This window comes from Pinus tabuliformis, chromosome 4_2 (genome assembly GCF_031772625.1).
Source record: "Pinus tabuliformis cultivar Carrire ecotype Pingquan chromosome 4_2, CPIR1, whole genome shotgun sequence".
In the NCBI taxonomy this organism is placed as follows: Eukaryota; Viridiplantae; Streptophyta; class Pinopsida; order Pinales; family Pinaceae; genus Pinus; species Pinus tabuliformis.
In genome coordinates, this window is record NC_142304.1 from 920,548,705 (window position 1) to 920,565,828 (window position 17,124).

At 29.1% G+C, this 17,124-nt stretch overlaps 1 long non-coding RNA gene across 1 annotated transcript; it reads left to right on the forward strand.

Annotated features, from left to right (window-relative positions):
* Positions 1-3,355: 3,355 nt before the first annotated feature.
* Positions 3,356-4,397, forward strand: LOC149172678 (uncharacterized). Its single transcript, XR_016259635.1, has 3 exons — positions 3,356-3,498; positions 3,729-4,133; positions 4,216-4,397. It is a non-coding gene; the product is annotated as an uncharacterized LOC149172678 (long non-coding RNA).
* The last annotated feature ends 12,727 nt before the right edge of the window (positions 4,398-17,124 follow it).

A 17,124-nucleotide genomic window follows, 5' to 3' on the forward strand; every position in this document is an offset into this window, starting at 1 on the left:
AAAAAACTTCTTCTAAATATAAAGGTAATAGCCTGTAATCTAATTAATAAAATATAATATAACCATCCCTTTAAAAAGTATTACTAAAAATTAATATTATATAAAAAACTATAAAAGCAATCTTCAAAAATCATAAAGTATACCAATATTTTAATAGAAAATCATTTTTTTTAATTATGATTTTAAATAAATAATAACATTCTTCATCACACCACAATGATTTAATATCTAAATTTTACTAAAGGAATAGGTTTCTCAGGGTATCTTCCCTACTCGATGAACACCATTTTCATTATACCTCGAGGGATATAAACCTTCGACAAGATACGTTGACCCTCTTTCTATATTGTTAATCAAACATTTCAAAAACAATTATTAATCAATCATATTTTAAAATTTAAATGATTATTTAATTATATTTAAATATGGTATTTTAATATAATTATTTATTAATAAATATTTAATTATAAATTAAATATTTAAGTAATTTTTATGAGAAGAATAAATATGAGAGTCACTTTAAGGGAATTAAATTATTAGGAGAAGTGTCCAAATTCTATAACAAATTACTTTAATTTTTAAAAATATTAATATCTAAACTTTTTAAAACATTAATATCTAAACAAATTAATATCATTAAAAGTTTATGAAAATTACTTTAATTTTAAATATATAAATTTAAAACTTCCTAGAAAAGATTGAGAATGAAATTATTTTTAGAAAATTTAAATTATGACAAGAAGCATCTAAATCCTATCAGATTTCATAAAATCCTAATAATAGCATTCCTCTAGTGAGTTAACCCTACCCAAACACATCTTAATTGTGTAACAAAACAAAAAAAATGAAAAATAATAATAATAATAATTAAATAATATTTTAATTTTTCAATAAATTAAATAATTTCAATCTAAATTATTACTTAACATAAACTTTTTATAAAATATATTTTAAATTTTTTATTTTTTCTAACCAAATGTATTCTATTTTTATAACAGGAAAAATAACCAAATGTATTCTATTTTTATAACAAGAAAAATGAAAAATAATAATAATAATTTAATAATATTTTAATTTTTAAATAAATTAAATAATTTCAATCTAAATTATTACTTAACATAAACTTTTTATAAAATATATTTTAAATTTCTTATTTTTTCTAACCAAATGTATTCTATTTTTATTTTTTTCCTAATATGGTGCGAAGCTTGGGTACAATTACTCCTTCTTAGGCACAAACTGATTAGGTTGAACATTTATGTATTAGGGTTTTCTGATCTATAATAAATTAAGCAAAGTCTTTCCGTAGAAATCACGTAAGAAAAATTTTTGGTTTACATGTGTTTCGAACCAACAAGTGTGGTTCATCATCATGGCAAAGCCTTAAATAGAAAGCAATGTAAAGACCAAAATTTTAAGTAATGATTATATTTGAACACGCTGACAAATTTGAAGTAGGAATGACAATGATTGGTTAGCATTGTTTAAATAGTTTAATATATGTTTTGTAATATTGTAGTGTATCTAGGAACATGGAAAATTTTAACGATGGAATTTTATCTTAAAGTTTAGAAACTTTGGCAAATCTTACTAGTCCCTAATATGAAAATTGTAAAATATTTGGTGATATTTTTGTAGAAATATTTATATTTATAATGATTTTATATTAGTCTATATAAAATATTGGCGATTTTTAAGGTAAAACTATTTTGTACTATAAAATTTGGGCGAATTTTTTTTAGAAAAAATAGAAATTGGTGAATTTGATTTTTGGAAAAAGCATGGAATATTAGCCCACCTACGAATATTAGCCCCTAAAATTTTCCTTATCTAGGAATCTTTTGGAGGCTCTATAAAATAAGCTTTGTAAGAGATATAGATGGTAGAAGGCAAAATAGAAAACAATACTTTCTTTTGAAATTATGAAACTTAATGGTTGAAAAACTTCCTCTAGATGTAAAAGTAAGAGATATAAATGGTAGAAGGCAAAATAGAAAATGATACTTTGTTTCGAAATTATAAAACTTAATAATTGAAAAACTTCCTCTAAATATAAAAGTGATGACATGTAATCATCCCATCCCTTTAAAAAAAAATAACCATCCCTTAAAAAAAATATATATTAAAAATATTAATAAAAATTAATATTATATAAAAAAAATATAAAACAATTTTCAAAAATCACAAAATATACCGATATTTTAATAGAAAATCATTTTTAAAATTATGATATAAATAATAACATTCTTCATCACATCACAATGATTTAATATCTAAATTTTACTAAAGGAATAGGTTTCTCCGAGTATCTTCCCTGCTCGATGAACATCATTTTCATTATACCTCAGGGATATAAACATCATTTTCATTATACCTCGAGTAAACCTTCGAGGGATTTCTATAGTGTTAATTAAACCTTTTTAAAACCATTATTAATTAATTATATTTTAATACTTAAATGATTATTTAATTATATTTTAATATTATTAACAGCATCTTTTATAAAAAAATCATGTAAGATATATTCTTATTGCACTAGCTGATTTGAAACATGTCGATAAGAATATATCTTATTTGATTTTTTCCAAAAGATATTGTTAATAATATTATGGATCACAGAAGTCTTAGCTCAAAAATATATTTAAATATGTTTTTTTAATATAATTATTTAATTATAAATTAAATTTTAAAGTAATTTTTATGAGAAGACTAAAGATGAGAGGCACTTTAAAAGAATTAAATTATTCTAAAAACTGTTCAAATTCTATAACAAATTATTTTAATTTTTGAAAACACTAATATCTAAACGAACTAATATCATTAAAAATTATTTTAATTTTAAATAATATAATTTAAAACTTCATGGAAAAGATTAAGAATGAATCTATTTTTAGAAAATTTAAATTATCACGAGGAGCATCTAAATCCTATCAAATTTCACAAAATCCTAATAATAGCATTTCCCTGGTGAGCTAACCCCTACCTAAAAGCATCTTAATTGTGTAAAATATATATATATATATATATATATATATATATATATATATATTTTGTTTTTTCAATAAATTAAATAATTTAAATTTAAATTATTAAGTAACATAAACCTTTTATAAAATATATTTTAATCTTTTTTAATTAAATGTATTTTATTTTTTTTCCCTAATAATTACATCATAAGGTGTTCCCTTCGAAAAAACCTTTTCTAAAAGCTACCTATCATCACTCTGAGCCGTTAGATTGTGTGTTAGACAATTGGAAAATTGTCGATTGTTCGATCACGCGAAAGTATTTGGGTGGTTGGAATTGTTTATTATGATGTTGGTGCAGTTAAAAATGGTTATGTCCATTACGCCCCTTCTAGAGCATTCGATTTACAAAAACGCCAGATCTGTCTTCAGGGTGAGGGAGGCAAATATCAGGTTTGGGATTGCAGATTTGGGGTGGGAAACGGGTATGAATACTCTGTAGCAACAAGGGTCTGATCTCTCGGCTCCACAGGTAATTTTCTCATGCAGTTAACCAACCAATTCATCCTCTTCTGCCCATCTTTTCTCCCGGACGCAATTCTAACTAATTTACATTACACATATATGCATAAGAGGGGTTTTCATCTGCATTCAGGCACTTTCACAGACTCACTGGTTTTCTCTTGACAGGTAGACAATCTTTGCTACTTGTTGGTAGTGTTACTGGTAATGAGGTCCTCTTACCATTATTGGTGTTTTCAGGTTGCATCCCTTGCCTAGATGGTTATAGGGTGAGGGAGGCAGATATCGCGTTTCGAATTGCAGATTTGGGGTGGGCAATGGGTATGAATACTCTGCAGCAACAAGGGTCTCATCTCTCGGCTCCACATATAATTTTCTCATGCAGTTAACCGACCACTTCATCCTCTTCTGCCCATCTTTTCTCTCAGACACAATTCTAAATAATTTACATTACACATATATTCATAAGAGGGATTTTCATATGCATTCAGGCACTTTCGCAAGATCATTGGTTTTCTCTTGATAGGTAGAAAGTCTCAGCTACTTGCTACCAGTGTTACAGATAACAAGGTCCTCTTACCATTATTGGTGTTTTCAGGTTGCATCCCCTGCCCAGATGGTTCTTCACTACAGTCTCTCGTATAGGTAAGGGTTTTATATTCGCCTTCCCAATTTGTTTGTTTACTTCAGGTTCAAGTCTAACTAGCTTTCTGTGGGTGCACACCAGGTATCAATTTAGTTGATTCCTGTGCATGGGATTTGTTTCTCGTTTAATCCAGGCACTTCTCAGTGAGTTTATTGTCCCTGAGAGAAGAATTTCTTGCACTATTCCATTTCTCCTTTAGCCACTCACCTATATAACGGTGTCACCCACCTCTGGGTAGGGTTTGGTTCAAATATATCTCATAGGTTATGTCGGGACGAGTCAATTTGACTGCAATTTGTAATTTACTAGATCCTAGATTTTGGGGGTTGATTTTCAAACTGTGTAAATCTGGAACCCACATAACTATAGTCGGGTTCATTTCTTGTGCACTACAGGGTTTCTTTGTTGTGTTTTCTGTTCAAAAGAAATTTCAACTGGGTAATTTGGACATTACGGACTGTATTTTCCTCCATAAAGGCCTATACTTTTGTATTGTTTACAAACTGGTATAAATTGGTTGTACAGTTTTGCTCTTCTTGGCAAGTAAAGACATAACAGATGGCACACTGTCAATTTGTCATTTTTTAATGTACAAATTTGTTTATTTCCTGCATTATTACTAATTCATTATATAGATTCTATAATGTCCCCGTCTTTGTATTGCACTAATGGTAAATGAAATATGTCTTTTCTTTAGCACTCCTTTGACAAGAAAGTTTCATTTTTTCAAAATTCATAAGGTTGCAAAATATTGTTTGCTTAGTACTATATCTGCCTTAATTGTACAGTTTATCGCTACTTCTTCTTTGTTTTAGTTCCATGCAATAGATCGTTAATCCCCTTTAGTTTAATTTTCTTCTGTCAATTTGTCTAGTTAGATTTCTTGGGTTGAAGGTCGGAGTCTTGATCTTTAAGCTGCTTATGAAAGTCTAATCTAAAACTTGAGTGGATAACAAGTACCTTAAAAAGAAATTGGCATTAACACTATAGGTCAAAGAATCACTCAATAGGTTGTTGCGCTCGTTACATTGCTTGCAGCTTTCTCCAAAAAAGTTCGCAGTCATCTTAATAATTCAATTAAGCCCAATGTTGCAAAGGTTTATGCATCCGTCTTGCAAAATTATCAATCATGTGAACGTGATTACATCCATATCACAAACTACTAATGCACAAGGGGATAAAGATGTAGTACAAGGAGTTCACTCACATTGCAAAAACTATGATCCATATTCACTTAAGTACATTTCAAAAAATGTTCTTTACAGTCTCAATGAAGATAGATGTCCCAACACTTAATATTATGCTTTTTCTACCGTGAAAAGATGTCCCAACACTATGTATTAACAATTTCTCCCAATAACTTTCAAGTATTAGTCATAAATTGACATAATCCAACCATGTAACAAGTAGAAAACCAGAAAAGATGAACAAAATAGATGCACAATGTGTTGATATAAAAATGAAATTGTTATTTAAGTTATTAATTACATAAAATAATCAAAACCCACTGAGTATTTTAAAATATTAAAACTATGATCCATAATACTTGTGTTGATGTTGATTGATGTGATGGATGTAAGATTGTATATATGTAAAAATTATACATTGGGCCTAATATAAAAACTTTTTCAGAGGACTAACCACTCCATTTTAAAAAATTATTGTAAAATTACAATTTTGTCACCGCCGAGTCAAACTTCAATATGTTGTTACCGCAATCTTCTTCAACAACTTATAGTGATTTATGACATTAGTTACAGGTAATGGGTGTAATTTACTCCTAGCATAGTTTTCTTTCAATAGTTTGAATTTCTGTTGAATGTTTATGATTTAAATTTATATTCCATGGATCCATTTCTCCACGATTTTTTAAATTATGATAAAATTTTAATTATATTTTCTCATGAAATTTATTTTAAAAAATGTCACTCACAATCTTCTAATAAAATAAAATTAGACATATACATTCAACAAATACATAAGTTCTACCCATACTCAAACTCAAGTATATTGCAATGCATGGCTTCTAACATGCTTCCAAATGATCTGTTCTAACGTTATAGGCACATTATATGAATGTTATATGCGCCTAACTTGACCAACTACAAAATTTTTCGAGCCTTTCAAATAATTTAATTTAATGTAACATTATAGACTCATTATATAATGTTATATGCACCTAACTTGACCAGAATATTTTTTTAATATTTTTATATGAATATTTTGTGACGTTCTATGTCCATTATATGAATATTATATGCCTATTAACTTGGGCACAATGTTTTTTCTTAAATATTTTATATAAATAATTTTATTATAGTTAGTTTCATTGAATATAAGTTTTTCTTAATTTTAAGTTTTTAAAAAATTCATTAAAAAGAGTTATCTTATTTAATAGAAAATTATGTTAAATTAAATTTATTTAATTATAATATTTTTAAATAAAAAATTACTTTAAAAATAATATTTGAATATATATATATATATTTTAATATTATAGGTTAAAACAGTGTTTGTAATCATTTGGAATGGAATTAGGAAAATAACTCAATATGAGTGCAAGTTTTATCACTAATTCTGGCTTCTGGAGTTTTAGTGTTTGAAATTGATTTGCAAGTAGTTTTACTTATGTTCAAATCTCTAGAAGCATCACATATACGTTCATAGTTTAGAATTATATAAGTAATATGAGTATAAGTCTCATCACCAACTCCGACCTCTAAAACTTTGATGTTTGAAATTGATTTACAAATAGTCCCACCCATGTTCAATCTTCATAATACAATTTCCCTTTTGTTTTAATAAGGGGAATCCATAGATTTTACACATCATCAATATTAACGTTTAGTTTTTCCACCCATTCTTAAATTTGTCGGCTTGAAACACTTTCAAATTCCCAATCAAATTTAACGAACTTCAATTTCAATAAAGTTTTGAAATACTTCAATAAAGTTATGAAGTGGAGATGTAAAACAAGGGCTTTATAAGCAATATTGATTTTAGGTAAGGATACATATTAAAATATTTGAATAATGTTAAATCTTAAATTCTAGAATATCTATATAGCTAAAATTAAATAATTAAAAATTTAACCAATTTTTAAATTATTTCAAAATGCATAGATATTAAAATTTTTTGGTTTTCTTTATTTTTAAAATTTTAAGAGATTTTATGAAATTTATTAAAATTTTGAAAAAAATAAATATTAAATGGAATATTTTGAATTTTTTTTTTACCTTTTAAAAATGTAATTTTTTTAATTGGTTGATAATTATTTTTATGTGGTTTTAAATTGAATTATCAATCATGAAAATTATATTAATAAATAAAAAATCTAAGAAAAAAAATTATATATATTTTAATTGGTTGATAATTATTTTTGTGTGGTTTCAAATTGAACTATGAATTATGAAAATTATATTAATAAATATAAAATCTAAGAAAAAATTATATTTGCGAGTGTAATAACTTTGCATAACATAATGTTATATGGATAGTTGTCTGTCATAATTTAAGCAATTATTTGCACAAAAAATGATGGGCAATTATCCACATGGCATTTTGTTGTCCATATTAAAGTTACATTATTTAACTTATACCATAAATTTTGTCGATAAAATAAAAGTGTTACCTTAGTTGCCTCTCTGCAAAACCAAATTCTAAAAATGAAAGCTCGAAGAGTGAAGCCTTCACAAAATAAGAATGGATTTATGGATTTATCACGTGGTGACATCAAGTTCAATGTGTCAAAGAAAGCGAGGAGAAATAGAGTGGCTAGAGGAATATGTCAAATCATGTGAGTGTTTCTTCATCAAAATCTGTGCACAACTCTTTCGCACTTGTGTTGAAATTAATTAAACAGGTTTTGTCCACCCGCTACCATCCACATATTTCTTTGAAGAGACATAAATGCTCCAATGACTCAATATGAAACATGTAATTTTGTTTCTTTATATTTCTACTAGCGAAGTGACATTATATATATATATATATATATATATATATATATATATATATATATATAATCATCAACCAAGTGTCATCGTCTTAGCAACAACTGCTAAAGTTGTGTTGGGGGGCACCAAAGTGGGATTTAGTGGTATGCAATGTAAACTACTACATAGAGAAGGGGAAGATCAAAGATGTTACATGTATGTATCTATGAGTCAATGTACATAGGAAATCAAAGAGGGTATAATATGAAATCTTTTAAATGCTTAAACTATGTAATATCAAGGACTTAAAATTATGGATCATTAATATTGATTGAAACTTTTATTATGAGTTAACAATATTGATTCTTTTACAAAGTCAAGTTTATTTAACAATCTTTCCTTTAAACTTGATCATTGAAAACCTATATTCTCTTCTCCCTATCACCTAGGCCTATGTCAAGACCTTATGGGTACTAACTACTTTTCAAAAGAGTGCCCATTTGCATGTACTTTGAAAATTTCCGTTTGCAAAGTAATTTTACTTGGTTATTGTTGAACTGTCATTCTTCACACATACTCACACTATGTGCTCTCATCATGCCACTTCATTACAACCAACATTATTTCTTGTAGCATACAATTTACAATTCCAAGTTAAAAGCATATTTATTATGCAATACCATGGACCATCACTGTAGATACTCCAAATCACTTAACCTAATAATCTTGTCTCTTTCACCTGGTCAATTTTTTTGAGTAAAAAGGATTGTCACATTACTTATTTACTTAAATGTTTTATGCATGCTCTTCATGTTTTTCCTAGTCCAAATCACTTAACCTAACAATCTTGTCTCTTTCACCAGGTCAATTTTTTTGAGTAAAAAGGATTGTCACATTACTTATTTACTTAAATGTTTTATGCATGCTCTTCATGTTTTTCCTAGTCCATATTATGATAATGCAATGATTCGTGTTCTTCTTATACCATATTGTAACAATTATAGTTATTCATGTTTTTCCTAGTCCATATTATGATAATTGCAATGATTCATGTTCTTATTATACCATATTGTAGCAACTATAGTTATTCTCCCCACTGATGTCGAGAAGTTGAAAAGGAACTCCTAATTACATTTATTTTCACCATATGTTTACTAGTTGCAAAGGAATTTCAAAATATGTTAAAACTGTCACATAGTAAAATGTTAATAACTATAAACTTCCTATATTTCTATAGTTTTATGTTGTATTGATTCGGAGAATAAAAATTTAAAAAGTGTTTTAAATACTAATTTCTTAAGTGTGTGTGTGTGTGTATAACTTTTGTCATCAATATAACTTCAGTTGTCAATTACATTTTTGCATAAGAGGCAAGTAATAAGTAGCAACACTACATTTTAGACTTGTTTAAAATAAAATTTATATAGAATATACATTCATGTTACAATGTTTTCAATATCATGTACTTACTTTCTTTAAATATACTTATTTAATTCAATATCATCGTATGGTTAAAATTCTTCACTCTCTAGTCACTATATACATCTTGGATTATTTATTTCTTTAATTAAAATAATTGATTAACACATTTATTCAGCTTTTAGTTTTGACGAATTAACATATCATCATATATAATAATCAAATTAAAAAAATACTCTGACTTAGGTATTTAATATATATTGGTGTTTGCTAGGTCTAAAGTTAACATGGATCTAGATTGGTGTTTATTTACAATCATGCTTGGGTTCCTTGTTCCTTTATAGCAACCTCCAAATATTTAGAATACATAGGCATATGTGATCAACATCTCAAATGGTTTGGGGAATATTCTTAATCCTATTTTTATTGTTTTATGTATAATAATTCATTAAATTATATACACTGACTAAAATTATGAAGATGAAGGAATTATTGAAGAAGTTGTTGAGTAGAGTCTATGTATAATGTCAATAAACATTTTTATGTTTTTTTGAGATAGGTAGATTTTGAAAGTTTGAACATTTGAAAATTTGTATATTGTTTTGTTTTAGAACAGAGAATAGTTTAATGCTAAGACATATGTCGTAGGTAGATCTCTTTCATGTTGATGTCATGGTCAAACCCATTGATTGATAAATTGTCTATGTATTTATATCAACTAGTTCACAGACTAGTTAAAATATTATCATTTATCGATTCAAGTGACATAATTGTTGAGATATTTGTAACCATATCCTTGTTTGGATATATATATATATATATATATATATATATATATATATATATATATATATATATATATATATGGGAAGACAAAAACTAATAAGTTCCATACATGTTTCCTATTCCTTCACTATACTACTTGAGTGATTACTTATCTTACACTTTGAAGTTCTAATAAACATTGGTATATAAAGGATAAAATACAACCCTTCACTTTAAAATAACTAATCACTTCCACATAAAAATATAGATAAATATCTTAGATATGATGACACCATCAATTACTCATTATAGAAAGAATCATTACAAAAACCATGTTTGTCGCAATACAATCCTCAACATATTCATTATTATTTACTCCATCTAATGACTTGGTGGGCCTATTTATTATGCACCAACTACCAAGTGAGCTTCATTTGTTTATTATGGCTACATTACATTAATTAGTTCACTTAAGCACCTCCCTAGGAACCTAATATTACATTATTTATCATTCCTAGATACCTATGTAGGCATATTACATTTCATCTCCTTTTTCTGTTTTATCCTCAAAACATTAGTGGAAGCCATATAGTACAATCTATTAAGAAATGTAGTCAACTATAACCAAATATGAGCATCCACCCATCCTAGTAAAATTTGTACATGAGGTCCAACAATTGTTGCTTGGCCACCTTGATCTTGGGTATGGTTGTTGTTTGGCATCTTGTTGTGTTTGTGTTATTTTGATATCCCTATGCATTTCTTGTATTCGTTCATGTAACTTTATATTGGGTGTTGTTTTGGTTCCTTGTAGGTCCATAGTAGGATTACTCAGGCTCATAATATTGCCTTAGTGATCATTATTTCTTCGAGTGATCTAGGTGGTGATATATTACCAACCTACTAGAGACACCAATCTCCTTGGCAAAGGACAAACTTAGTAAGACCTATATAGGCATTAGTGTAAAGTCTTCATACACAAAGTACTTTTGACTTCACCTACATGCTTTAGACTTCATTCATTTCACAACATCATCATACTCTTAACTCTCATTCTCTATCGTCTCTCTCTACTTCGTAACCTAGACATAACATCAATCCCTAGTCATATTTAAGCTTCATGTCATAGCGAACCTCATAGTATCATTCCCTATAATACAATCCTAGAATAGTGAACGTCACACCATAATAGACCTTATTCCTTCATACCACACCCTTAATATTCCACGAAAAATCCTTAAACTCCTTTTGTGAACCTTTAAACCCCAAGAATACTCCTTAGCTCCTCTTCTACACCTTAGGTCTCTTTTGCATACTTATACTTGATCTTCTTGCTTGGATACACTTTAAATGTGCTCATTTATTCCTTATTTATAGTGTTTTTGTCTTCACTTATGGGTTCAACCTATAAAAATTAGCTAAGCCAACCTTTAATTTCTGGTTGGGTTGACCTGATAATATATTTCATATCTCCTCATTCATATGGAGTTAGAGGGAAAGCCTTATACATTGGAAATTTAGTGCAATAAGCTTTTCAACCATATATTCTATGTTTCCATTTGAGATAGATCTTTAAACTAAAAAGACCTTCAAATACAGGGCATCCAAACTTAACATCAAAAGTCCAAAAATAATGTTTTCAATGATCTCCATACAGAATTGGTAAATTCGTACATACAACTGCCACTATTTCACCAAGTAGAACATATTCTTCGTAAATGCCATAAGGGCCAGCTTACAACGTGTCTCCGGAGACTTGAACCCACACAAATAGGGACACAAATGTTTGCTACCACACGAGCTAAGTTCCTTTAATTTATGCTATAACTTATGTTGAGATAAGCTTTAATATGTTTTTTTTGGACAAAATGTTTCTCAAATGGAAAAATTTTAAATGTATCCAAGTCTTGGATTATGGGGGTATATCATTCATATGTTGGATATTTCAACTTTTGTGACATCTACAAGCTACTTTCGCAAAGTCAAAACCAAATTTCTATAATTATTTAGATAAACCAATGTTGAAAAATGACACTAATAAGAATGAGTTAAATATGTTGATTGGGCATTCGGTCATGGATAGGGTTGTATGTGAAACCCATTTACATGGAATAAAGAAACTTTGCAAGACATGGATAGGGTTGTACATGAAGCCCCTTTATGTGGAATAAAGAAACTTTGCAAAACTAATACTTTGATGAAAAAATTGTTCCCTTTATGAATTTTTATCTCCCCCATTATGATTTGTAGTTAACAAAAGAAAAGGGGGAATGATTCTTAAGATTTAGTGAGTTATTGTAATTCTTGTTTTGATGGGGATGGGAGGAAGTTAAAAAAAAATGGGAGGGGATGGGTGAGAGAAGGATCACTGATTATTTTTCAAAAGAAAGAAATGAGATTTTCATTAATTACGTAATTCTAATTAAAATTACATATACATTTATATTTTAATATTTTGAACACATAAGTATTTTATTAATTTTTGTTTTCAAATGAAATAAAAATTACAACTTTATTTTTTTAAAACAAAAAATATATTTAAATATAACATTTGTAAATATATTAGTATTTTTTTTTATAATATGTTAAAAAAGACAATAGAAAAATTTAATTGAAAAATAAAATTTTCACTCATTGAATCAAGACTTAATCTAAAAAGACACAGAACACCATATTTACGTGGAAAATCCTATTTGGGGAAAACCACGAGGAAAGAGTTTAATATAATTTTATTAACAATGAAAATCGTCTTACATTTCACTCGCTTCATATCTCTCTCTCACTCACGATTTCTTTTTACTCACACCCCTATATAAAAAATATTTTATTACAATACAATGGGTTGTGAATACCATGGGCACTAGCAAATTTGACTTGATTTCATCTCATGCCTAGCGATCTTCCACTTGAGAACGAATAGCAGCTTGAGTGAATGTTTTTGACATTGTTTTCCCTTCTCGCTACTAACCCTTTCTCAAGGTGCATTTTTATCACATTTGCATTACTCCAGCCAAGGTTCTACGAAGTTCTTATTTATGCCTTGGCAAAGTCTTCCTTAAAATATTAGTTGGATTTTATGTAGTGTGTATTTTCTCCAATTGTAGTGGCCTGCCATTTAACACTCCACAGATCCAATGATATCAAACAATAATGTGCTTTGTCTTAGAATGATATGATGGCATTTTTATTAAATGAGTAACACTCTAAGTATCACAATGCAACAAATATTTATCTTGTTTTATTACCAACTCTCTTAAAAATAGTTGCATCCACAACATCTCTTTGTAGTATTTTGTGGCAACTATGTATTCTGCCTCTGTTGTGAAGAGGGCCACTAATTTATGCAATCTACGCATCCAAGATACTGTTGCACCTGCAAAAGCATATAAATAATCAGTGGTGGACTTCTAGTGTCCATTTCTCTAGCCATTTTTGCATTTGTGTAGCCTTTAAGAACAACCTTGTTATTACCAAAACATAAATATTAATTACTAATACCCTTGAGATACCTCAAAATCCACTTTGCTACTTTCGAATTCTGTTTGTTTGGATTTTCAAGGATTTTGCGCACTAATCCCATTGAATGTGCAATATATGGACAAGTACATACCATGGCATACATGAAGATACCAACATCTGAATCATAAGTGATTTTACTCATTTCCTCCTCCTTCTTGTCACCATAAGGGCACAAACCAACATTAAGTTTGAAATGTCATGTTATGGGTGTACCAACGGGTTTGGCATCCCTCATATTTAACCTATCTAACACCTTTTCAATCATTTTTTCTTGTGACCTCCATAACTTTATCTTCTTTATGTCACATATAATCCTCAGTCCCAATATTTGTTGTGTTGGACCTAAATCTTTCATTAAAAATTGACTGCCCAAATATTCTTCAACTTATTAATCATGTTCTTATCATGTCCAACAATTAGCATATCATCCACATACAATAGTAGTATAATATACCTTTCTTGGTCATACCTCTTGATGTAGACACAATGATCAACCTTTAGTCTTTTGAAGCCATGCTCAAGCATAAATGAATCAAATTTCTTGTACCATTAGCAAGGTGTCTGTTTCAACCCATAAAGATTCTTCTTCAACCTGTAGACAAGATTCTCTTTACCTTTTACCTTGAAGCCTTTCGATTGTTTCATATAAATTTCCTCCTTCAATTCTCCATGGAGAAAATATGTCTTCACATCTAATTCTTCACATTCCAAGTCTAAAGCGATCGCAAGACCAAAGATAACTCTTATGGATCACATTTTAATAACAAGTCACTTTTTTTATATGTAAAGTCAATACATTCCTTTTGTGCAAATCCTTTCACCACCAACCTCTCTTTGTATATTTCCTTCTTCTCCTCACTCTCATGTTTAATACTGTATACCCATTTTTTCCTTTTGGAAGCCTCACTAACTCCCAAGTTTTATTTTTCAACAAAGAGGCCATTTCTTCCCACATTGTTTTCTTCCATTTTTTTCTAGTTTCCACTTCACAAACTTCTTGAAAACAATGAGGTTTACCTTCATCAATTAGAAAAATATAATTTGAGGGTGGATACGTCCATCTTGTTCTTGAATTTGTTGCCCGAATTCCTCCAATGGTGGGATACTTTCTTGTTTTTCTATAAACCTGCCAACATTTTTGTTGAGATCCATTTCATCTACAGGCCTTTTATACATCTCCAATTCATTAAATATTACATCCTTGCTTCTAAAAAGATTGCGATTAATTAGGTCCCATAAACAATAACCAAACTCACCATTTGTATATCCCAAAAAACACATTTCCTCGATTTATCATCTAATTTGGTTCTATGTTCTTCAGGAATATGCATAAATGCTTCCAAAAAAATTTAGGCGAGAATAATTTTCCTTTTTACCGATCCAAACTTCTTCAAGAATACCATCATCTAGGATTATAGAAGGTGAGTGATTAATGATATAATAAGTTTCCCTCACTGCGTCTACCCAGAAATGCTTTTCCAATCTTAAATTTGACAACATACTCCTAACCTTCTCCATAATAGTGTGATTCAACCTCTTTATAATACCATTTTGTTGGAAAGTACCAAGAACAATCTTTTCATGTTTAATGCCAAACTTATTACAATAATTCTTGAATGCATTGGAACAATATTCTCCACCATTACATATTCTCAACCACTTGAGCAATTTATTAGTCTCCCTTTTGATAACAACATGAAATTTCTTAAATATCTCAAACACCCCACCCTAACTTTTCATAATGTAGGCTCAAACATTCCTCGATGCATCATCTATGAATGTAAAAAAATATGAGGCTCCTTAAAGACTTAACATTCAACTAACCAAACACATCATAGTGTATTAATTCTAACAAATTTATTTTTATTTCATGACCACGTCTCATAAAAATAAACTCCTCTTTGCTACCATAAATACAATGCTCACAAAGATCAAGTTCATAGGATTTCAAATATGGAAGTAGATTTTTAACAAGAACTTTTAGGCCCTTTTCAATCATGTGGCCCAAGTGCTTATGTTTCAACTCCAATGAGTTTTATTCTTTTACAACAACAGTCACATCTGATATCTTTGTTGTTGCCCTCATTATTAAAGGGTTCATGACCCTTTAATAATTTTCCAACCACCTTTCGCAAAGGTTGTGGAACAACCTTCATCATTCAATCGTCCCATAGAGATCAAACTCATACACATATATGGGGCATGCCTAACCTATTTCAACAAGATACCTTGCCCATCCTTTGTCTTGATTCACACATCTCCCACTCCAACAATTGTGCAAAAATGATTATTTTCTAATTGTACTATACCATGATCAACTTCTTCATATGTAACAAAATTATTTTTGCATTTGGTCACCTGGTGAGATGCTCTAGAGTAAGTACCCAATCAATGCTACTTCTAGAATTATATAAACAAGCTTCTTTTAATGAAATAGTAAATAAACCATCACTTTCAGAAGCTACAACAATGGTCTTACCTTCATTTGTGCTGCTAGATTTTTTATTTGTGTTGATTGATTTTTGTTCCTTCTACTCCTTTTGTCCCTTCTTTAAAAATCAACAATCCTTTTTTCTTGTGACCTGCTCTTCCACAATGAAAATAAGTAAGTCTTCTTGTTATTGATTTTTATCTACCCGCTGATTTTGAACACCCCTGTTTATCACATTCAATTTTCCTTCCAGGATCAACTAAGACTAGAGCTTCTCCTCCCTAATTTTCCGCAATTGATTTGCGACACAACTCCTCATTCATTAAACTGTTATTGATGTCATCAAACTTTAGGGTCCCTCTAGGTGCTGAAGTGGTGATAACTACTATCAAACTCTTCCATCTATTCGACATAAAGCACAATAATAAGATGGCTCCAATCTCATCATCTAAAATAATTTTGACAAAGGCAAGCTAACTTGTAATTATATTAAACTCATTCAAATGCTCCACCACTGAAGCACCTTCTTTCATCTTGAGATTATACAACTTCTTCATCAAGAAGACTTTGTTTCAATATTGTGTTTTTCTCATATAGATCATGTAGCTTTTTCTATAACCTTTTGTTGTCTTCTCTCCAATGACGTTAAAACATACATTCTTTGCCAAATACTGATGAGTTGTGGTGATGGCCTTTATATCCAACTTATTCAGGCTTCATATGTCATGATAGGGGCCTCTTCACTACTCTCAATCAACAAACATTGATCCTTTAAAATAAGTATGTCCTCCTTCTGCACCTTCCATAGGGAAACATCAGCCATGTTTAATTTGTCCATATGACTGAACACAACTATCTTCATTCTCATAACTCTCCCTAACAATAACCTGACATATAACAAAATTAAAAGAACAACCTAGA